A 24,697-nucleotide genomic window follows, 5' to 3' on the forward strand; every position below is an offset into this window, starting at 1 on the left:
CACACACACACACACACACACACACACACACACACACACACACACACGTCATGCGAGTGAAGAGATGCAGATGAGAGTGCTGGCACAGATATGACACGAAAAGAAGTCAGAGCCCTTAACGATGAGAAAAATTTAACACATAGGAGATGATCATTTCCTTCAAACAAGTGATATGTTTTAACTGGTTTACAGGGATGTTATTCATTTCAAGGAAGATCTTTGGTACTGAAGGGGTTAGTGAGTGTCGTATCCTATTAGTCCGAAGATTCGCAGCTAAACTGAATGCAATCGTTTGATGTCAGGTTAAATGAAATTAAGAGTACGTCATGGGACTGCAGACGTTGCAGTGCCACAGCGGACGGTTTAGGGACCTACGAAATGCTGTCCAGAGGAAACACCTCATGTACTGGAGGTGTTAATGATGGCTATGTGGAACCTCTCCAGTCGCAAAAGCGTCTCGAACTAAAAACATAGGCAACGCTACGGTGTTGCAACTCTCCTTCTGACCAAGCACATACGCCCCACCTCCCTGCACACCTAACCAAGCCATAACGGCGTAAGGAGAACGCCTCGAGGACACATGACCTGGGCCCTTCAGAGTCCTTGCGCAGGTCGCATTGAAATCTCTGGAGTTTTTCTTTTTTTCATAATTAAAAAAAATTACTTAAGACAGCAGTCTACCTATCAAAAGGCACCAGTTCACTATAAGACACGTAACTATATGAAATTTCGTGGCTCTCTAGTGAATACTTTCTGAATTAGCCATCCAGCCGCCCTGCCGCCCAACTCTATGGATGGACACCTATTGATCCCAGTGATAACAACACCCTCCTATGGATATGTCAGGAAGAAGGTAAAAAAAAAAAAAAAAAAAAAAGAGAGAGATCTAATAAATAAATAGATAATATAAATATCCGAAGACACCAAGAATAAAATAAACTAATACGTTATCCTAGTGAAACGGTAAACACTCCTTTAATCTCAGCTGAGAATAATCTTTTGTTGTTAGTTTGACACAGCATTAGCATACATCAGCAGAATACAATACGTAAGCTGAAATACGGTATTAGTATTTTCTCGACAATAAGAGGGCGAATCGTGACAGTATGTACACTCAAGCTAGGATTCACTCTCACGTGAATAAAATTATCTACCTTTAAATAGAATTCAGTACTAGAGTTTTCCAACTGTGAAAGATGAAATGGCAAAGACATAAACAGTTTGAGGTCCTTAAATCTCTTCTTAGATGAAGTAGTCTGCGTAAGCCTGACTAGAATATATGAACGTTGGGGCATGAAATAGTTCAGTGACATTCTCAGTATCACCTCAGACATCAGCAGCAGCAGCAGAACATTTGAACATCCCTCTGGACGGAGAACGTCTCTCAAGATGAAAAAAAAAATCGTCTGGGGATGGCAAGAATAAAATTAATATATGTCATTGTTTACTGCCCTATGCATCATCCTCTCACTAACACCGTCTTCATGATCCGTCAGCCTCATGGACAGTTAAATGCAAAGGAACGAAGTTTTCAATGTCATTCACTAATCACCATCATCATCTACCAGCAAAGTAAAATAGACATCAACGTGGTATCCTCAGATTTTACACTAATCATCACCTCCATTATCCGTCAGAATTGCAAAGTAAAAAATCCATTTTAGTATACAAGAGAGTGAAAAGCATCTTGGCATCCGTTATTGTCTCTGTTATCATGAATGTCATCGTGCTACAACAATATGATCGGTTATGCGAAAATCGAGGAAGCATTCACCTCGCTATTTTACACGGTGCATGAGTATTGGCATAAATATGTGGTGGGTAAATGGTGATATATATTCACCATAGTGACATATATAACTCGGCCAAACTGTATTGAAATACAAATCACTCAGTTAAAAGCTGACCCAACTACCCGTATCCCTCGTTGAATGACTAAATGCACTAACCATCAGCTGAACGGAGAGTCTGGTTGTAACTCACTTTTGTAAATTGTGTGTGTGTGTGTGTGTGTGTGTGTGTGTGTGTGTGGACTAGAAGGGTTCATTACCTTGCATTCGTAAAATAGAGGATAAAGGCAATTCTGTTCGTATTGGTGGAGAGAACACAAACTAATAGCCATTATTTTCGATACATAGATAAGTGAGCAAAGTTGTACTTTTAGCCTGAGTCACTATAATGGAGGCTTCACACACACACACACACACACACACACACACACACACACACACACACACACACACACACACACACACACACACACACACACACACACTTTTTCATTATACAATTAAACAAAGACGTAACTTTGCCAGAACTTTCAGTTAAACTGTCTGCCAAGGTCAGAAAATCACCAACTGTTCCTCTGTGTCTGCTTCAAACTTAGGGCATGTTAATCCCTGTCATCTTTTGTGCATTGTCGAACAGGATCATCTAAATCATCAATCGACAGAAAAACATACCAAGCAGCTCGCAGCGAATGAATATTAACCAGTGGATGAACGTATGGACTAGAGGAGGTGACTTGGGCGATTTTTACCTTATCTGTTCCTGAGTGAAGTTTATCTGTGTTTTTCGGTTTGGCTGGCATTTTCCAAGTCCTTAGCGGTTTACCTTAAGCCATGTTATTGTTATATGTAAATACATATATACCCGATTCAGTATGATAAGGTCTTTTATATTTTATCCTGGCTAGGCCTATACCAGACAGTATAATTCAGATCAGGAGAGACTTTTTATTTTGTTGGGTTACGTACATCTTTCATTAACCTCATTAGTATTACAGAACCATCCAAGACTGAATATACAGTAATTATCTGAAGGTAACAACTATAACATTTAATGGGCATGTCATACTGTGCGGATGATGACTACGAAAATAAGCCAATGTTGAGAGAAGGTGCAACAGCGTGTGCTGTAAGGAAGGGTGTTGCATCGTGATATGATGGTCGGTACTGAGTAGGGACAGAAATGACAGAAGTTCTTGGTCGAGCCCAACCCTCAGAGGCGGTGTCAGTAAAACATATATATGGCCAAACCTTCCAGAATTTCAGAACTCTTAGTCCCGTGGCTCAGAAGGTAAAAAACCATCCATCGAGTGACCCACTTTCCTTCCTAAGAATGCGATTAGGTAGGATCAGGAACCAGACGAGAGAAATACTGTAAGTGGGAAAAGTATCTACAGGATGGCCAGTGAAATGGGCCAGTCACTGACACACCATTCAAACCCACGAAACAAGCCATACCGTTCAGAATTTCAAAGATCTTCGTGCAGGCAAGAGTAAGCGATACCTTTCTATGTTGACAGTACACAATGACCTAAAGGTAGAGAGGGAAAGATAATAAATGCAGGTGGAGCGGATGTGTGGGTAGGCTTCTGGGTTCATGCATATCTGATGTTAAGCCAACATTTCACATCCACTCCACCAGACCCCTTGTCCCGTATTCCCATCAGCGTAGTAGACTTCCTGGTACCTATTCCATACAAGTTTATTTATGCATGCGACTGACTAAGATCTCATGAACGTTAATAGTGCTAACACTGTCCAGTTAAGAATAATTAAATGGGTACAAGAGTGAATAGTTAGGAGTAGTACTGTATACATATCCGATACTAGGTTAGCATTTCACCCCAACCCACCTCTGGGCCTTTGTGCTCCTCAGCTTGTGATGCTCCGAAGCACTCGTTCCCAAACAGTTTACTTATGTATATGACTGAGTGATATTCTCTCGATCGTTATTGACCCACTCAACCTGGATACGTCGTCTTAATTTTATTATTACTATTTACTTATGAGTATATTGAGCTTTACAGGTGGAATTATGAAAAGAATGTAATGGTCTCCATTAACTCCATAACTATATTTTTCTCCCAACCTAACTGTAATAGTCTGTAGATAGGAAGACTGAAATATAAAATGCGACACTGGATTGAAAAGGATAATACAAAAGATGTCGCAATTTGAAATATATAAGCGAAAAGCTAGAGATTATATTGATGTGTAATGAAAATTACAAACAGCTAGGAAAGGCGCATGGCGGATCTTTACAGGCATGTGTGAGAGTATACGTCCGAGTTTAATGATCGTTCTTTTTCTGCTTGAAGAGCAGTAGACATCGTCGTACACACGAAGATGTAGACAACTCTCTAGTTTCGACGATAATTTTTTAGGCATATGATGAAGACAGACATGTTTTGCCTTTCCATGTCGTTGCTAATTGTTGTATGTAATGTTACAGAGGGATAATCACATCTAACAATTACAGGCCTTCCATTAATGACCGTCCGAAATAACGGAGTTGTTTACACAATGGCTTAGTTACAAAAATATTACCCAAAAGCTTCCATCCTTTTCCCTTATTTCCAATTCATCTGATATGTTCGTTTTACACATTCTATTGGAGGGATTATCCATTCCTTGTTCGGCTTTTAGTAACTCGATCCTTAACCCTGTCATCTGTACACAGTTGAGCGTTTGTACAACGATGGCGTCTTTTTTTTTTTTATGCCTTTATTCTATTTTACGAAACAAATGTCGACTATTGATAATGCCACTCTGATTCCTTCAGTAACTACAGATATTAACTCCTTCAGATTTTCATCATTCGCCCTTAGCTGAATAAATATCTTTGGTGTAAGACAAAGGAATGAGAAACCTGATACGAGTATTGTAGGGCGAATAGAGACAGTTTAATACTTTCAGATTTCTAAAGCCTCAGTTGAAAAAAAAAAATCAAAATTTTGTTAATGTAAGACAGCAGAACTGGTATGTCCATGGCCAATCACCTGTTATTGATATATTCTTTACTTTTTGTTTACTCTTGCTGCCTTCGCTCCTCTCCTCTCCCAAAACCTCCTTCTTTTTACCTTCCATTTCTCAGCCCGTACATGTTTATAGCCAGATGCTGCAAGCAATCGCAAAGCCATCTGTGATCTAATTAAGAGGAAGCTGCCGTTTTTCCCTTCTTTCCAACAATGGCTGGACAATTGCTTCCTAAATATCATTCTTTCTTTAGCACAGCTGTTTCTTACTCATTCGTTCACTTTTTTCTCCTGTTAATTTAAAGTGTCATATGAGTATGTATGTATGTATGTATGTATTGTGGCTCCTGGACTACATATCCCTAATATGCAAGGAGAATCATACATGCACGTTCAAACTGTGTTTTACGGATCCTAAAGCATATATCATCATGACCAAGAACACTACTTTATGCCACTGGAGAAGTCATTCTCCCGCACCAAGTGCACCCCGTACGGGCATAGGTGTGAAAGGTTTTGACTGTAGGATAAGAATGTTATCATAAATGAATCATAAGACGCCGCTGTATTGTAAATGGCCAGTTAAAGGAAGGGCACTCTTTTTCATAGTCAGTGTTAAAACATTTAATGCAAATGAAATTCAAAAACAAAAAAACTGAAGAAATGCATTTTAGATGACTTTAATGAATAAATATAACTTTTTAATTACTATTTCTAATGACTAGCTTTAAATGAGAAATAAGTACATCACAAGAACTTTGAACACATGCCTCCTTTATATGTATGCAGGTTTTTGGTTTTGTGGAATAATTTGGTTTGCATACAAGTTCATATATGTCTCCCCAAAAGAAAATAATTTCATACATAATTAGAATATATATATATATATATATATATATATATATATATATATATATATATATATATATATATATATATATATATATATATATAAAATGTGTGTGTGTGTGTGTGTGTGTGTGTTAACCTTCCTTATAGCCCAGAAGCATTAAGGATACACACGGAAAGTAATTCTAGAAGGCCGATTTTATCATGAAATCTACACAAGAAGCCTCCCAAGTCAACATCAGCAAACATTCTAAACATTCCACGTAACCTATCCGTGTGGGACGAAAAATTCAAGATGGCCACTATCGGCATGGAGAGCGTATATACTGTAGCTTAGTGACTAAAATTCACACTTGATCGTGTAATACCAACTTTTATGGGTTTAAGGAGTGAGAAAACAATTTTTGCTATGATTCTAAGAAATCTTTGTCACTGACTCACACAGAGAACGTACCGTACGTCAAACTCAAAGAAATCGGAAATCTGTATTGATAATTATGCTGTGAATTTATAAACTAGATTTTGCTTCATCAGATGTCTTAATTTTTCCATACAGACTGAAGTGTAGAGACAAAAGCAAATAGATGGATAGAAGACAGTGTGAACGGAACGAGATAACAACACAAGAACAATGTGGTATTTGTGATTTTTGTGATAAGCCAATCACCTCTGACCGAAGTACTGACACAGAAAGAGGCCTGCCTAATATCATGAACATGAGTGTTGATCTGAGGGATGGACTTGGTGAAAAGTTATTATCCAAAGTGTTGCAGGTTCCGGCTCTTAAACGGTGCAAAGAACATTACATTATGCCATCATACATAAAATGTCCTGGCACAAACAGTTCCTGTTTGTGAGTCACTAGAGACTTTCTGTGGTGTATATACTCGGGCAGTTGACTAAAACACAGACCTCCGGGAATCCACAGATGCTTATGATAGCAGACAATTTCTCATCTTTCGGCATTACCTATTACACCATTCAACATTTGCCTACATAGGTGAATACCGCGTGAGACTGGTCTTCATTGATACTGGAGTCGTGGCAGTTATTTGTGTTAATGCAGATAATGCAGTCAAATCAGGTGAGGAGGTAGCTGCAAGTATCACTGGCCTGAACTACGCTGATGTTAAGCTCAAAAGGATCGACAAGGGTATATATATATAGATAGATAGATAGATAGATATATGCTGCAACCTGTACTACCACTGTCTGTGGTAAAGACGCAGAGGTCTATCCCACACTACTCTCCATGTGGGTCACGTGTGTGATAAAGAACTGATCAGATATGGAGAATCAACTTAAACATGAGTTTAGCAAACAGGCACCATCACTATCTGACAAGGGCACAATGTGCAAAAACAACAAAAGGGGTCTTGCCAAGGTGCTAAAAACTCCAGTAGTCCCGGTATCCAATGAAGCTCTTAAGAACCATACTATGTGGTCGATGGAGGACATTTGCTGCAAAATGTGACGTAGTCTGTGGACTACACACATGGTGATGTGTGTGACAGCTATGTGAATCACGTTATCAATAACTATGGGAAGGAATGCACTGTCTACTTTGAAGACTACACAAATCTTACCCTGTCAACCACGGTAGCTGCACAGAACCGCCACATTGATCCAAATGTCTCTGCACACATAGTGTTTGATTTCAACACAACAGTCACGGGCAATCAACGCTCTATTTTCGCAAATCGTAACAAGTCAGGGTTAATCAGTAGGCTGAAAGACCGGCTTACATTTGAAGCGTTGCTTCCCGTCAAAACCAAGCTGGTGCTGACTACTTATTAAGTAGCACAGCATTGGCATATGCTGGGATAACCGCACGACCTGTTGTACTTATGGCAGAGGATACAGATCTACTTGTCATGTCAGTTGATACGGCGACCACATACAGTTTCTACATGGAGCAAGTGAGAGACGTTTTTGGTATCGTACACAACATCCAGCAGGCAATGCAGCCACACACCCGACAACACATTGATAACACACTCTATCACCGGATATGACATAGTCTCTGCCCTAGATGGCACTGGTAAAAAGAAGGCCACGACAGTCTTGGAAAGCAGGATTGGAGGACGTTTAAGAAGAGCAATGCCAGCCATGAAGGAGTAGCTAGGGTGGGGGAAATATTCTTACTGAAGTTATGTTATGCCAATCCGACATGTATAACATTTGATAAGCTGAGATTTGTACGGTACATTCAGAGGATGAGCAAAGCATCCAGCAGCTTCCTTCAGAGCTTCCAATCCACATCCTCAGCTGCAAAGTACCAATTATATCGAGCCTACTTCGTAGTTCAGGAGTGGTTGGCAATGTTGAGGATTTAAATCCCCCACTGACTGGGGTTGGGAGCTTCAAGGTGGAATGCTTAATCCCACATTGACTGACAGACAAGTAACAACAGAGCATGTTCTTCTCACTGTGTCATGTGGGTGTACACCTATGTGTGGTAAGAGATGCAAATGTCGGAAAGCAGGACTCTTCACGTAAGTGTTCCTCGTGTATTGGCCAATCTTGTGCTAAATCATGTCCACCTAATGGAGAGGATACTGAGTCTCCATGCTATAACTGTGACCATAACTAGTTATGATACTAAAAAAAAAAAAAAAAAAAAAAAAGTGTTAATTTAGAAATAGTTCAATAACTGCTGCTGTTAAAAGTTAGTGCGGGTGTGGCTCAGTCGGTAGAGAGGTGGCCTGCAGTCCTACTGGGTCCAGGTTCAAATCCTCGCTGGGTCGGGGAACAGTTTAAGGATTTGAATTTCATAAAAGCAGACTTTACTGATCTACCAGCAGACCCGCCGACATGTCATCAAAATACCCCTTCTAATACCAATACACCAGTCCTGTATGAGACAGCCCTGGCATGTATTCAAAATGGACGGTGGGTGTTAGCGTCGAAGTGGTGACATGTAGAGGTGTATGGTATGTAGGACGACTACTGGGCCTTGAGAGCAGGCTGTGAAGCCTATGCCCAGAGTCGGACACATAAAAGAAAAAAAAAATATGGAAGGGGGGAGAGGGAGGGGGAGGCCGAGGATGAGATGGAGTGATGGAGTGGAGAGGTATATGAGGGAGGAGGGAGGTTAGCTGGGAGCAGTGCAATGAAGTGGCGATGGAGAGGGCAACATGGAGGCGATTTGTTTGTGGCCACCCCTTACGGAACTGAGGCGTCTGGCAATAGATAAACAGATAGTTTGAAATAGTACACTACATTGATCATATCTTAAACATACGTCAATAAATCATTGAAATAATGGTAAAAAAACACACACACTTAAAAAGAGGTATTACATAACCATCTGTGACTTCTGGTCCCAGAGCTATATAAGCGTCCCATGCCGTTGGAGGCCATCTTGGATTTTCGTCCCACACAGCTAGCTCATGTGAAATGTTTAGAATGTTTGTGGATTTCGACTTAGCATGATTCCAAGTAGTTTTTCTGAAAAAATCAGTTTTCTTGATTTTTTTTTTCCATGTTCCATTTGAATTTGAGCTAATGCTCCTGGCCTACTAGGCAACGTTGGGGCCCTCAGACCCCAGGCTGCTTATCTTTGTGTTTTTTGCATACTACTCAAAGGTCTTGGGATCTGGTTTTCCCTCTATCTTCCTGACTAATGGAATAGTTTAGTGAGGTGGTGGGATCAGTTCGAGATACGGTTCTATTATCGCACTAAAGGGTCTTGCTGGTCTAGTGGACCCCAGGTTACCTAACATGTGTATTTTTTTTGGCTACAGATTTATATCTTCCATGCCTAAAGTTATTTATAATGACATGTGCTTCTCTTTATTTAAAGATAATATGGCCATTGATCTACAACAGGCAATGATATAAATCCGGTGGAACATTTCGGTGTTGGTATGGCAGCCACTAATTTCAATTAATATGAATATTGTCAATTTTTTTCCTTAAAGTATTTGTTCATTTATATTTTCACACGTTTTTTCCCCAAATTGAAGAAAATGGGCTATAAAACTTGTGTGCATATGATTGTTTCGATAAAATTATTGTAAATTGTTTTGGTGATTTTAAGAAAGATATAGGGTCTGACAGACCCCCAGGTTACCTGGGGTAGGGTAAAAATTTAACGTTGCCTGAGGAGGGTTGATGCATAATAATTGCCTGCGTGGATGTGAAATGGTATGTAGTTTCATATCATATTTACCCTATTTTTATCCATTTCTCCTACTCTTTGCTAATGAACAATGCTGGAGTCGGAAAACAAAGAATGTAGAAGTCTGTATATTTCCAAGTTGCTTTGTTCTAGCTTGGAAAAATAAACACAATTAACTGAATCAGAGATATTTCAACACGCTCTCCAAGTTTTACATAAAGACTGCACAGACAGACGATGGCATAATTTAGTTAGTGGCTCGTTGCTGGCAGACCTGGTGCATCTGTTTGACTCTAGCCAGCCAGAAATACTAAACGATTTGAGTGGAATAATACTAACAGAAAGAGGAGAAATAACTGGAGAAAGAGGAAAGATTCGGCCAGGCGACAGATATACTAGTAGGGAGAGAAGTGGAAAGATACTAAGAGGGAAGCGTTGAAATAGTAGGAAGTGGAGAAATACTAACGAGGAAACATAGACCTGCTAAGGAGGAATTTGAGACGTACTAGGAGGGAAATAAGAAAACACTGAAGAGGATGGGGGAAAGAGGGAGATACTAAGAGGATTTACGAAAACACTGAAGAGGATGGGGGGAGAAGGGAGATACTAAGAAGATTTTTTTTTTTTTATGTGTCCGACTCTGGGCATAGACTTTGCAGCTCAAGGCCCATCAGTCCTTCTATATGTCATACACATTTAAATGTCAGAGTGGAGAGATAACACCTGCAACTAAAGAGATGCCGGGAGCAAGTAAAGAACTATTAGAAGAGAGTGACGAGGTGCCAGGAAGGAGTGGAGAGATAATAGGAGGGAGAACAGAGCTACTAGAAGAAGGTGGAGAGGTAACAGAAGGGGTGGAGAGATACCTGGAGTGGTTGGAGAGATACTAAGAGGACTTTGAGAGATAACAGGAGAGAGAGAAACGGAGGGATAATAGGATGGAAAGGAGGGATAATACTAAGGGAGAGTGATCAGTAGAAAGTTCTAAAAGGTAGAGAAGTAACAAAGTTTTCGAAGTAACATTGATTATATCAGGAAGAAGTGACGCTGAAAAAGACTATAGTCAAGTGAAACAAAAATACAACAGTAAGAGGGAGTGAAAATATACTACAGCCAAGTCTGATGATGTTTCACGTTTTGACAGTATTCAGCGAGAATTGCAACAGACCTTATGCAATCAAGTCTGAAGCTTAGCAGTACGTCAGAAGGACTACCAACGTCATTCTTTAGGTAATCGATTATTTGAACGTGCTGACATATCCGCTTTTAAATAATGTAATACTATCTTCATTTAATGAATAAATTCAACCCTGGTCAGCAAGTACAGTCACTCATTAAAATTTGTGTGTGTTACTTCGGATAAAACTAATCTCCCTTTCTGTACGAGTCAGTGGTCACGTGAGATCACACACCAATACACACGAGGAGTTTTGTCGTGTATTGTTCGTGTGTACGTCGTTAAGTGGTTACACACAGACTAGCAGTGTAGAAAGGGGTGAGGACTGGATTCAGCCACACTCACACAGATTATTATAAGTCACAATACCTCCCCATGTCGCGAACACACAGTTTCAGAGGTAGGACTGTGAATAATAAAACTGTTAGCGGTGGTGTAAGATTGTATAATAATTTTTACATGAATTGGATTGCACACAACAACTAAGGCGATGTTATTAGCCTTCCTACACGTCCGAATATCAATGATTACCTGGCAAGGCTGTCTTCAGCGAGGTCTCATTAGGTTTTGTCACAGTTTCGACATGGTTCAAAGGATTTTTTGATGGACGAAAATAAGAAAATGTAAAATATGCGAGGAGAGGGAAAAAAAGGAGATGGAAGAAGGACGAGCACGAAGAAGAGAGTGAAGACTGTGTGAAGGAGGAAGGAAATGAATAGCAGTTATAAGATTAGTAACAGCTCCATTCTCTCAGACACTACAGTATGCCTTTCTTACATCCCCTGGCCTTCACCATTTTTTTTTTTTTTTTTTTTTTTCTTATGCGAGGAAGAAGGAACCAAAGGCCATGAGCCCGCAGTAACAGTTCCCTCCAAGAGAAAAACATAATACAATAGAGAGCCAAATTCATGATCCGATCATTTTGAGATGCCTGGACACACTACGTTTGAAAGACTGGAGATCATAGGCAGGAGGAAATACAGACAGAGGGAGACAGTTCCAGAGCTGACCTGTTGCATAAATGAAAGACTGGGAGTAACGGCTAACTCTTGCATTAGAGAGTTGGACAGAAAAGGGATGAGAGTTTGCTGCCAGACGGGTGCTACGCGCCCGTCGTAGAGGTGGAGGAATGCAAGCAGACAGTTCAGAGGAGCAGTGACCATTAAAGTAGCGATAGAAAAGAGATAAAGATGCAACAGTGCGGCGAAGAGACAGAGGTTGAAGGGAGTCAGTAAGAGGAGGAGAGTTAATGAGACGAAAAGCCTTTGACTCCACCCTATTGAGAAGAGCTGTATGTGGGGAGCCTCCCCACACATGAGAGTTGTACTCCACACAGGGGCGGATAAAACCCCTGTATAGAGTCAACAATTGTGCAGGGGTAAAGAAAGAGCGGAGTCGGCTTAGCACACCCAATCTCTTGGAAGCAGATTTTACAAGAGATGTAATATGATCTTTCCAAGATAAGTCCCGAGTAAATGAAACCCCAAGCATGTTCAAGGATGATGCAGGATTAATCTGAATATTATTAAACATTAGTGGGTATACCTGTGGAAGATTTTGTCGGGTTGATAGGTGTAAGAACTGAGTCTTAGATGCATTAAAGACAACCATATTATTTTTACCCCAGTCAGAGATATGAGCCAAGTCAGACATTAGGTGTGCCATAGCCTCATCCCTTGTTTCTTGAAGTAACTGTTGAGATGGGCGTTGCGGGAACCGAATGGAAAGATGAAGGGTGGAGTCATCAGCGTATGAGTGGATAGGGTTAGATGTACAGCTTAGAAGATCATTGATGAATAACAGGAAGAGAGTTGGTGATAGGACAGAGCCCTGAGGAACACCACTGTTGATAGATCTAGGAGAAGAACGATGGCCGTCTACGACAGCGGCTATAGAACGACCAGAAAGGAAGCTAGCGATGAAGGCACAGATAGAAGGATAGAAACCGTAGGAGGGCAGTTTGGAAATTAAAGATTTATGCCAGACTCGATCGAAAGCCTTTGAGATGTTAAGTGCAATGGCAAAGCTTTCGCCAAAGTCCCGAAAGGAGGATGACCAGGAGTCTGAAAGGTAGGTGAGAAGATCGCCAATGGAGCGTCTCTGACGGAACCCATACTGACGATCGGAAAGAAGGTTGTGATAGGAAAGATGCCTTAAAATTTTTTTATTAAGAATTGACTCGAAAACTTTTGAAATACAGGACGTTAAAGCAATTGGACGATAGTTGGAGGGTTGGGAGTGGTCACCCTTCTTTGGGACTGGCTGAATGAGAGCAAACTTCCAGCAAGAGGGAAAGGTACAAGTTGACAGACAAAGGCGAAATAGTTTGCCTAGGCAGGGTGTAAGCACAGAAGCACAGTTTTTGAGAACAACAGGAGGGACTCCATCAGGCCCATATGCCTTGTTAGTACTGAGGCCAGTAATGGCAGAAAATACATCAACTGAAGAAATTTTAATGTCAGCCATGAGGAAGTCAGAGGGGGGAAGTGATGGAGGAACAGCACCGGAATAGTCTAAGGTGGAATTGGAGGAGAAAGTCTGTGCAAAGAGATCTGCTTTATCAGTAGAAGAAATAGCTACAGAACCATCAGAGTAGAAAAGAGGAGGGAAGGATGATGAGGTAAAGTTGTTAGAAAGATTTTTGGCAAGGTGCCAGAAGGAGCGAGAAGAATTCGAGTTGGAGAGTTGAGAGCATTTAGTATGGATGAAATTATTTTTAGTAGAGCGAAGAACAGACTTAGCACGATTCCGGGCAGAAACGTAAAGATTATGTGATTCAGGGGTGGGTTGGCTCCGGTACCTTTTGTAGGCCTTCTCCTTGTTGCGGACAGCATTAGAACAAGCGTGATTAAACCAAGGCTTTCTTGCGTTAGTCAAAGGATATGAGAAAGGAATATATGCTTCCATGCCCGAGAGAATAACCTCCGTAATGCGCAAGGCACACTCAGATGGCTCACGGCCATGGAAGCAATAATCATTCCAGGGAAAATCAAAGAAGTACTGCCTGAGGGCCTCCCAGTCCGCAGCTGTATTGTCCGCTTCAGAGACTGGGTTAAGTGTGTGTATGAAAGAGAGAAAAGAGGAAAATCTAGACAGATGGATGGACAGCTGCACTAACAGATAGAACGACACAAATAGACAGACAGATAGAGATACATAGATGAATAGACATGAATAGGCAGACATACATACATACAGACAGACAGAAAGACATAAATAGGTAGGTAGGTAGGTAGGTAGGTAGGTAGGTAGGTAGAGAGAGAGAGAGAGAGAGAGAGAGAGAGAGAGAGAGAGAGAGAGAGAGAGAGAGAGTGGACAATATAATAAAACTTATAACAATTGGTGCCAGGCACAACAAACCTCACCCGACAGCAGTTATTTTATTGCTGTTAAATACTGGCTCGTTTCTGTCATTTTGTGACAGTGGACAATTAAGGTATAAGGTAATGGCACACGTAGATTTCAAGTTACACTCTCTGAAAATCCATGATCTTGTGTTCGACCTTTTCAAGGTCACTCAAGGTCAAATGTCATGCTACCCAATGATAGCCCACATGAGATGTTCTTTATCTTGGTAACACTAAATATCTCTATATTCAACGAGTTTCGAGTTATAGCCCCCTGAATATCCGTGACCTTGAGTTTGACCAAGCAAGGTTGCTTATGGTCAAAGGTCAAGGTACTAATTAAAAACAAATATGGGATTTCCTATATGTTGATAACAGTAAATATTTCTCTATCCTCAACCAGTTCTGAGTCATAGCCCCCTGAATATCTGTGACCTTCAGTTTGACCTTTCAAGGTCACTCAAGGTCAAAGCTTTTGCAGCCAAATGAAAGCCCATATTACGATTTCCTGTCTGTTCATAATAGCAGATTTTCTTTATCTTCAACCATTTTCAAGTTACAGGCCTCTGAAAACCCGTGACCTTGATTTTGACCTTTCACGTTCATTCAGTTATCTCCAAAAATTAATCACTTTCTTTTGGGAGCAGTGCCCATATATCCTGAGAGTTTCATGTAATTTCATTTCGCTGTTTTTCCGTAATGTTGCTAACAAACAAAGAAACAGATTCAACCCAAACAATACCTGGCCAGATTTCATCCGGGCGATGTAATAATGCGTTTCTTTAACCACGTACATTTTGAAACCATAATCTCTAGCCCACCCGGGTTGTGGCTGGAGATTATGACGGGATCCTTTCTAGATGGGTGGCCCATTTTATCGCGGGGGAACACAAGCATGTTGTTATGAACCAATCGAAGCTTGACTTTCAGTCTTTCATGCATCTTGTATCTTGTTAGGGATAATAATACACAGTCATATTATGCCTGTACAGATGAAAATAGGTATTAGTTTATAGCATTTCATTCCCTGTAATAGCGTCATTAAATATGGGTGAGCGGGATTAAGCACGTAACTTTCAAGACATTAGGAATCAATCGAAACACTTCCAAATCACCCACAGAAAATACAAAACTGTTTCAGCGTGCACACGCGCGCGCGCGCGCGCGCGCGCGTGAGCGCGGGTGTGTGTGTGTGTGTGTGTGTGTGTGTGTGTGTGTGTGTGTGTGTGTGTGTGTGTGTGTGTGTGTGTGCATAAGAGTAAGCAACCGGACGTTAGGCACTTATGCATCTTAGAACATCCTGAGTCAGGCTGAGAACAGCAGGCCCCTTGCAATTCTGCTGGAGAAACAGTTTTATCCATAAACTGTGAAGCAGTGTCATTGGGTATCACACACAAAAACAACTCTGCTTGTGTCAAAGGCTGAATGAGAAATTAGAGATTAACTACACTCTGTACCTGTAACATCTAAGTTCTTCAATAAATCATCCAGTAGGGAAGAGGGAGTTTCTTATAACTGGCTGAAATCCTTATAGTAAATCTTTGGGCCAACATTTCACATTTTGGTGGCAGCCATGGAATGAACATGCCTTATTTCAAGTCTGTATACAGTACCGTCAAATCCAGTAGCCTATATACCGACTTTCTGTCATCTGTAGCCAACCAAGTCTGATATCAATAAGCCAGCCTGCCGCCAAGCCTATCAGTCACCAACTTTTTTTTTATGCAAGGAGGAAGGAAACAGAGGCCAGGAACTGGCAAACCGTTCCTGCTAAGAAATTTAAAAAAAAAAAAAAAAAAAAAAAAAGCCAAATTCAACATCCATTCATTTCGAGATGTCTCGACACACTGCGTTTGAAAGACTGGAGATCAGAGGTAGTAGGTAATACGAAAGAGGGAGACAGTTCCAGAGCTGACCCGTTGCATAAGTGATGGACTGAGAGTAACAGTTAACTCTTGCATCAGAGAGTTGGACAGAAAAGAGATGAGAGTTTGTTGCTAGACGGGTGCTACGCGACCGTTGATGAGGTGGAGGGATGCAACCAGACAGTTCAGAGGTGCAGTGATCATTGAAGTAGCGATAGGAAGGAGATAAAGCTGCAACAGTGCAGTGAAGAGACAGAGATTGAAGGGAGCCAGTAAGAGGTGGAGAGTTAATGTGACGAAAAACCTTTGACTCCACCCTATTGAAAGGAGCTGTATGTGGGGAGCCTCCCCACACGTGAGAGTTGTACTCTACACAGGGGTGAATATAACTTTAGTTAACAATTGTGTGGGGGTAAAGAAGGTATGGACCCGGCTTAGCACACCTGATATCTTGGAAGCAGATTTTACCAGAGATATAATATGATCTCTCCAAGATTAGTCTCGAGGGAATGAAACCCCAAGCATGAAACCCCCTGTTTTCCTTCATTATCTTCCCCATTACATTTGTTCCTCGTAAGAATACTATAATCCAGATTCTGCATTCTTTCTGCTAGGATTTTTATTGGTCCCAAGTAGGTGAAACAGGATGTGGACTATAGGTTTCCGCGATTCCATCATTATGTCAGCACGTCAGTTTGTCTGCAATTTCGTGTCCGCTCTGTAACTTTCACATGCATGGACAGATTTTGATATCACTTAACACAATTGTTTCCCATACCATGACGGTATGTCGTGTGCAAAAACCAGCCATCTACTCCCCAGGTTAAGGGCACACCTGGGGCTCAAACTTGGTCTGGGTTTGTCATATTTAACAGCCATATCTACATTCGTGTCTGCTCTGCAACTTCCACATGCATGGGCAGATTTTGATATAACTTCACAAATTGTTCCACTTGCCATGACGGTGTGTTGCGTGGAACAGCCAGCCACTTACTCTCAAGGTCAATTGCATATGCATGGTCATCATCAGGTAGGGGTATTTGTATTGCATGCCAATACAGAATGCACTTGTTCATACTAATTTTTTGTCCATTGCTGTGTTAAGCATATGGAAAAATGATTCCATAAAATTAGGTTACAACATGAAACAAGGAAAACAGTGAAACTTGTTCAGTGTGAAGGTGACGAGAAGAACTGGCAACCTGGCAATGAAGATGGAGAAATTTGAGTGGGAATATAATAAAACGAGCCAATCCACGTGTTGACTTGCGTGAAGACATGTGGACACCCAACTAATTTTGTGAACATTATTCAGCTATTACGAGACGATATTCTGTCACGATACTATCCTATTATTGTATACCCATCTGTTATTTAATTTTATTATTCATCACTCTAACTTCTAGACTCCCTGGGGGTAGGGTTTTTTTTTTTCAAGAACACTCCCCCAGTATCCCTGCTTGTCGTAAAAGGCGGCTAAAAGGGTTGGCGGAGGGTTAGTGCCCCTCCCCGGAAAACAACTAACTAAAAAAACAAACAATAAGCCTTGGACAAGGACTGACCAAACGATGACGACCAAGGACCGGACAAAGGACATGGTTATCGGAACGTGGAATGTAAGGGGAGCGAATGATGAGGTGAAAGAGAGAGAGATTGTCCAGGTGCTTGAGGGTGCGAAAGTGGATGTATGTGGAATAACTGAAACAAAATGGTGAGGAGAAAGTGTGAGAGACTGGGAGTATGGATGGGGTATATGTGCAGGAGTAGGTGAGAATGAGAGGGCAATGGAAGGAGTATGTATAGTTGTGAGTAAAAGATGGAAGAGGAGCATAAGACAGTATGGGTCAGTTGGGTCAAGGATTGTGTGGGTAAAGTTGAAAGTTGGAATACAAATCTGGGCGATTGTGTGTGCGTATGCACCAACGCAAGATCGTGCTAGAAGAGTGAGAGAAGAGTTCTGGACAAATGTAGAAGTGTGCATGGAAAAGTTTGGAAGGAATGAGACAGTGTTTTTGATTGCTGATATGAATGGTAAAGTTGGGAATGTGAAGGTGGATGGAATAGTTGGTGAGTGGGGTGTGCCCGCTGAGATAGATGAGAATGGCAGTGCGTTAGTGGACATTTGTGCTGGGAGGGGGTTGGTGATAGCCAATACCCTCTTCAGGCACAAAATGATCCACAGGTATACAAGGCGAGCGATGAGAAGGGTGGGTGGTGAACTGAATGAAAGGAAGGCAATGATTGATTATGTGTGTGTGGATGAAAGGACGTGAAGATGTGTAATGGATGCAAGAGCTCATAGAGGTTGGGGGAGTGGACTTTCTGACCACTACTTGGTGGTGGCCAGAATTAGAATTCAAGTAAGATGGAGGAATAGAAGAACGGAAAGACGAGAGGAAGGAATAGTTGCAAGGAGAGTGGAAAGGTTACAAGAGGATGAGAAAAAGGCAGAGTATAAGAGAGAAGTGGAGGAACGATTGGGCAAATATGAATTGGAGCAGATGGGAGACGTGGAAGGTGTGTGTAGGATATTTACAGAAGAAATATGTGCAGCATGTGATGTGGTGTGTGGAAGGAAGAGAAGACGGAGGGGGGGTGCAAGGAACAGCGTGGTGGACTGAAGAGGTGAGACAGGCTGTTGCACAAAAGAAGAAAGCATACAATGAATGGATGAAAAATAGGGGCGTGGAAGAAGTTGAGATGCGGAAGAGAGAGTTATATGTAGAAAGAAAGAGAGAGGTGAAAAGATTAGTAAGAGAGAGTAAGAAGAGAGTGGATGAGGAATTTGGAAGGAATTTGAGTGTAAAGTGGAGGGACTGTAGATTACTAGTGGAAAAGGGAGAAAAAGTGAGCAGATGGAGAGAACACTTTAAGGAATTGTTGAACATAGAGGATGTAAGTAATGCGAGTATAAGTGGCTAGGGAATGGCTGGGAAAAGGAGGGTGGTGAGCAGACAGGAAGAAATCAGTAGGATAGAAGTTGTGGAAGGAATGAAGAAAGTTAAATCGGGGAAAGCCCCAGGAATTGATGGAGTGTGTGGTGAAATGCTGAAGCATGGGGCAGAGATAGCAGTAGAATGGATATGGAAGATGTGCAGATTGGCCTGGGAGGAAGGTAGAGTCCCGGAGGATTGGAAGTCAGGTATAATTATTCCCTTGTACAAAGGAAAAGGGGAAAAAGAAGTGTGTGGTAATTATAGGGGCATTTGTCTTCTTAGTATAATAGGAAAAGTGTATGGTAGGATACTTATTGACAGAGTTAGAGAAAGAACAGAGAGGCTTTAGGAAGGGAAGAGGTTGTGTAGATCAGATATTCATTCTTAGATCTTTAGTGGAAAAGTTTCTAGAGAAGGGAAAGAAGTTGTCTGCGGCTTTCATGGATTTGGAGAAACCATATGACAGGGTGGATAGAGAAGGATTGTGGAAAGTGTTAAGAATATTTGGAGTAGATGGGAACTTGTTGAATGCTGTGAAGAGTATGTACGATGGTGCGAAGGCTGCAGTGCGTGTGGATGGTGAACTAAGTGAATTTTTCTCTTTGAAAGTTGGCTTGAAACAGGGATGTGTCATGTCTCCTTGGTTGTTCAATCTTTACATGGATGGGGTAATAAAAGACGTACAGGGTAGGGTAGTGGATGTTGGAGTGGCCCTGGTGAGAGAGGATAGTGTTTGGAAACTCCCTGTACTGTTGTTTGCAGATGATACTGTGTTGTTGAGTGAAGACGAAGGGGAGCTGCAAGGCTTGGTGGATGAGTTTGGGAGAGTGTGTAAGAAACGGAATCTAAAGGTGAATGTAGGGAAGAGTAAAGTGCTGGTCTTTGAGAGAGGTGAAGTCAGTGAATGTATAGCGAGGTTGGATGGTGAGGAATTGGAAAATGTGAGTACGTTTAAGTACTTGGGTAGTGTGATGAGTAAGGATGGAGGTTTGGAGGGTGAAGTGCGTGAAAGGGTACAGCAGGGAAGAAAGGTTGCTGGTTCTTTGAAAGCAGTGATAAGAAACAGCGAAGTGAGCATGGAAGTGAAAAAGTTACTACATGACAGTATTGTGATACCAACTCTAACGTATGGAAGTGAAGCTTGGACGTTGTTGGAAGGACACAAGTCAAGAGTGAGAGCAGTGGAAATGACTTATTTAAGAGGAGCCTGTGGAGTCACATGGAGAGACAGGCTGACGAATGAGGATATAAAGGAGCGTTTAGGTGTGGATGTGGTTGTGATAGGAAGCGTTATGAGGAACACACTGAGGTGGTTTGGCCATGTGGAGAGGATGGAGGGTGAAAGACTGACGAAGAGAGTGTATGTGAGTGAGGTGGAGGGGGGAAGAGGGAGGGGGAGGCCGAGGATGAGATGAAAGGATGGGGTGGAGAGGTATATGAGAGGGGGGTGTGAGTTGGGAGCAGGGCAGTGAGATGGCGGGGGACAGGGCGACTTGGAGGAGATTTGTTTGTGGCCACCCCAAACGGGATTGAGGCGTCTGGCAATAGATAGATAGATAGAACTTCTATCAGTATGTTATCATTCTCTCACGAATATTCATATAATTCTTTTATCAGTTACCTGTGATATCAGTACTGTACATTATGTTGGGTAGATACTTTCCCTTTAGTACTGTATGTATTATCTTAATATTAGCCTAATATATTATCGTATAATTTTCTTATCATTCACTTATATCAGCGTTGTTTTACTATTTAAACTGTATCAATCTCTCTATTAGTATAAAAATATCGGAAGATATTTGCTTCACTACTGGAGGGACAGAAATGTAAGAGTAAGCAACCGGACGTTCGAGGCGGATGCATCTGAGAACGTCCTGAGTCAGGCGGAGAAAAGAAGGCCCTTTGGAATTCTGCTGGAAAAGCATTTTTTTTTCTGTAAATGGTGTAAGAGAAACACTCTCCCTGTGCCCTGAAAGATTGTATGAGAAGTTAGGGATCAACCACACTCTGTAGGGGCAACATCTAAGCTCGTCAATAAAGCATCCAGTGGGGAAGACGGAGTTTTTTAAAAATCACCTGAAATCCTGATAGTAAATCTACGACCCCACATCTCAAGTGTGTGTGTGTGTGTGTGTGTGTGTGTGTGTGTGTGTGTGTGTGTGTGTGTGTGTGTGTGTGTGTGTGTGTGTGTGTGTGTGTGTGTCTGTCATTGTCAGTGTATGTGTCTGTGCTTGGTGGTGTGTGTGTGTGTGTGTGTGTGTGTGTGTGTGTGTGTGTGTGTGTGTGTGTGTGTGTGTGTGTGTGTGTGTGTGTGTGTGTGTGTGTGGATTATAACATCAAGCTTCATCCCTCAGCAATTCTTTCATGAAAGTAAATGTTTCCCTGAACCATGATTTATTATTAACTTAAAGGAAAAAAAGGATGATAAATACTCTTTGAGTAACTGCATCCTCTCTGAAACGACAGGCCTTCTCCTATCCACATCGCCAGGTCACTCACCTGTATGGTGGTGCTTCTGATATCCATGTCGTAACTCCAGTTTGTGAAATTTTTCCCTCCTGTCCAGTTGCTATAACGATAATTCGGTACCGTAGGTACACAATAAAAAGTGGTATTATATTAATATATAACTGTCACCTATGTATCCATACTTTGGTTGCCAAGACATGGATCAAAAAGAACAGAACATGATAGATAACAAAGCTTCAAAGGATTCTTGTATTGTACGTGCATTTTTTTTCTTTTTACTCCGTGATGGTCAAAGTGGGCCACTGTCGAAAAAGGACTCTGTCCTTACCTCTAGCCCTGACCCAGGTGGACTAGAGACTGTGGTATCCGTGGGTACCTGTGTACTGTTGAGTTATATTGAGGGCAAGTATAGTAGAATATCAAGGGCAATGTTGGGTGGGACAATAATACAGGTACTCGTAGAACACAACACCAATTTTCTGGCATTGGATTGTCAAGCACTTTATGCATCCATACAAAATTATGAGAGAACACCTGGAATTCCTACATCAGCTAGACTACAGCAGTTTACTGTCCTGCCACAGACAGTGTTAGGTGTAGCATAAGCCCACTTGGATTGTTTACTCCCCATGTCTTTTGGTGGTGGTCCCTGTATTTTGTCTGATATTTTTCCCATTTTCTTATATTCATCCCTGGCTAAAGTTTCTATGAAAGATGCAACTGCTAGTTGGTGTCAAGCGTAAACACCAGTCTATTTCAATACTTCCATAATCGTGTTTAACTGGTCCCCCGAATTTCCAAACTACCTCAATCACCAAAAACCAAATAATGCTGCAAATGGGAATAAATGTTAACTGATTTAGGGTGCACAAGGTTACACTCATTTATTTTGCCTAATTCCCGATATAATCCGAAAAATGACAGGAGAATCTGGTTCAGCAGCGTTTACACCGATTCTGCTACTCTCAATCGTGAACCAGACCCCACTCCTTTTTTTGCTCACTAATTCTCCTAACCAGATTTGTGAGCCAGCACTGTTATCAGTGTATTTTGCTTGTGAATATGAAATTCTCACAATTAACCATTCCCAATCCTCAGTCTCTGTTATTGTGAATAAGACATTTCTCATCAACTTTTTTTTTCTCGTTCTTTTTGTCAAGTTTACCCTTAAATACACTTAGTTTAATCTAAATTACTGCCACAGTCAAATCAAAACGTTATATCCATCACTGTTATCTAATGAAACACATTATAAGTGGGTGTAGGGTGCATAAAGTGTTGCTACCGTTTGAGCTTGTTTGTGTGTTCAGCCAGTCGCCACAAAGCACGCCGTTACCATAGTACCTGTTACGTTGCTACCCAGTGACTACCTCGCTGGCTGCCCGCACCGTCACCTAAATTTTCACTCGCCTGTGTGGTCACAATGGTGTATTAAAAGGTATTTGGGGGGATTTATGCATTGAGACATTTTTATTATACTGTACAAGCAAAAACAATAAAGGAAACTAAGAACTGTTGAAAAAACTGGACCATCGTGGTCCCATGTGGATGTTGTATGACATATGGAATTGCTTCGTCAACTCGTCAGGTGGTTATGATAAAAAGAAGCAAAAAGGATAAAATACTGAGCAGACAGTGATTCGAAGAAGTAAATGAACATCAGAAAAACTATAAAAGATTGTAAGAGTACTGAGCATGATCGAATGATGTTGAAATTGTTTCGACAGCGTCGGATGAAGTGGACTTGTCAGGTAGCATGATAACGAACCAGGCTCCATCGTTCCATAAAGAGCTTTATATTAGAACATGAGTGTGAGTACACTAAAGGATAGCTGGTAATAAGTGTACGTAGTGTTGAAATGTTTTATGTGACCTCCGTTGGTCCTTCTTGAATTATTATAACACTGTGTAACAAACTTAAACCAATTTTTTGTTTATGTTGATTTTTATGCTATTTCTGATCAGTGTCAATGTGTACATTCCGAATATGCTATTTGTTTTTGTGTAAATCTAGAGTTACAGGAATTATGCAACAACATATGTATCGTACTAGGACAGGAACTGCAACTTGTTACCATCTTGAGAATGTTGAGAATGTCAGAGAATTTATATATTTGCGAATGTATATTATGAATATAAATAAAACGAGCAAACAGTAATATCACAAAGAATGCAGGGAAATGCACTTTTGATATTAACTTTCTTCTGTAGCTGTGATAACAATCGGGCAACAATCCCCAAATGTAATCACCCATCATCACCTCGTTCCACCTGCCCTGATATCTGGTTTCTATCAGCAGAATGTCCTGGTGGAACCGTTCACCATGCACCATGCTGACTGCCCCCAGGTTGCTTTTGAAGAAATCAAGGTAAGAATGCAGATTGCGCAATTTGATTGACATTCTGGATCCAAGCCAGTGGAATATGCTGATCAGGTCATCGACAAGCTGTGCTGACTCTTGTCTCCTTTGGTTGCCAAGAAAACCTTCCACAACCCCTCTGAAAACATTCCAAGCATGCTTTTCTTCATCGGCCATTTTAACCTGGAGTTCATGACTTGCTAGCATTCTTCAAACATGTGGCCCGGTGGATATGCCAGCCATCACCTTTGCCATGCTCAACTTGGGAAACATTGATCGGATGTGCAGCAACGCATTGCCATCCTTGTCGATAGCTTTCAAGAATTGTTTCACAACACCAAGATTTGTGTGCAGCAGCAGTAGCAATACCTTCTCTCTGGAGATCAGTGCAGCTCTCAGAACGTTGCACAAACCTGGTGTGAGACTCTCTCTGAGAGGCCAGTCTTTCCTCATGATATGTTCTGCATCGCTCCATCTGTCTCAAAGTATAAAAAAACATGAGTACTTCATGTAACCACCTTGCATTCCAAGAAGAAACGAAACCATTTTGAAATCCCCACAAAGTTTCCCAATTGTGATCTGAGTACTTGACGTTTGTCAGACAAATCTTCACATTCTCATAGCCTTCTTTCATTTCCACAGAATGTGCAACGAGAATTGATGGGAGTTCATTGCCGTTAGGCAAAAGTACAGCTTTTAGGCTCTTCACGGAACTGCCTCATTATTATTTAGCAAAGCATCCTAAATTCTTTTCAGCTTAATTTGGTTAAAATTGCATTATCTCCCCTTTGAATGACGAAGTCTGA

Source organism: Coenobita brevimanus, chromosome 30 (assembly GCF_032717465.1).
Source record: "Coenobita brevimanus isolate Jiangsu-jjx chromosome 30, ASM3271746v2, whole genome shotgun sequence".
Taxonomy (NCBI): domain Eukaryota; kingdom Metazoa; phylum Arthropoda; class Malacostraca; order Decapoda; family Coenobitidae; genus Coenobita; species Coenobita brevimanus.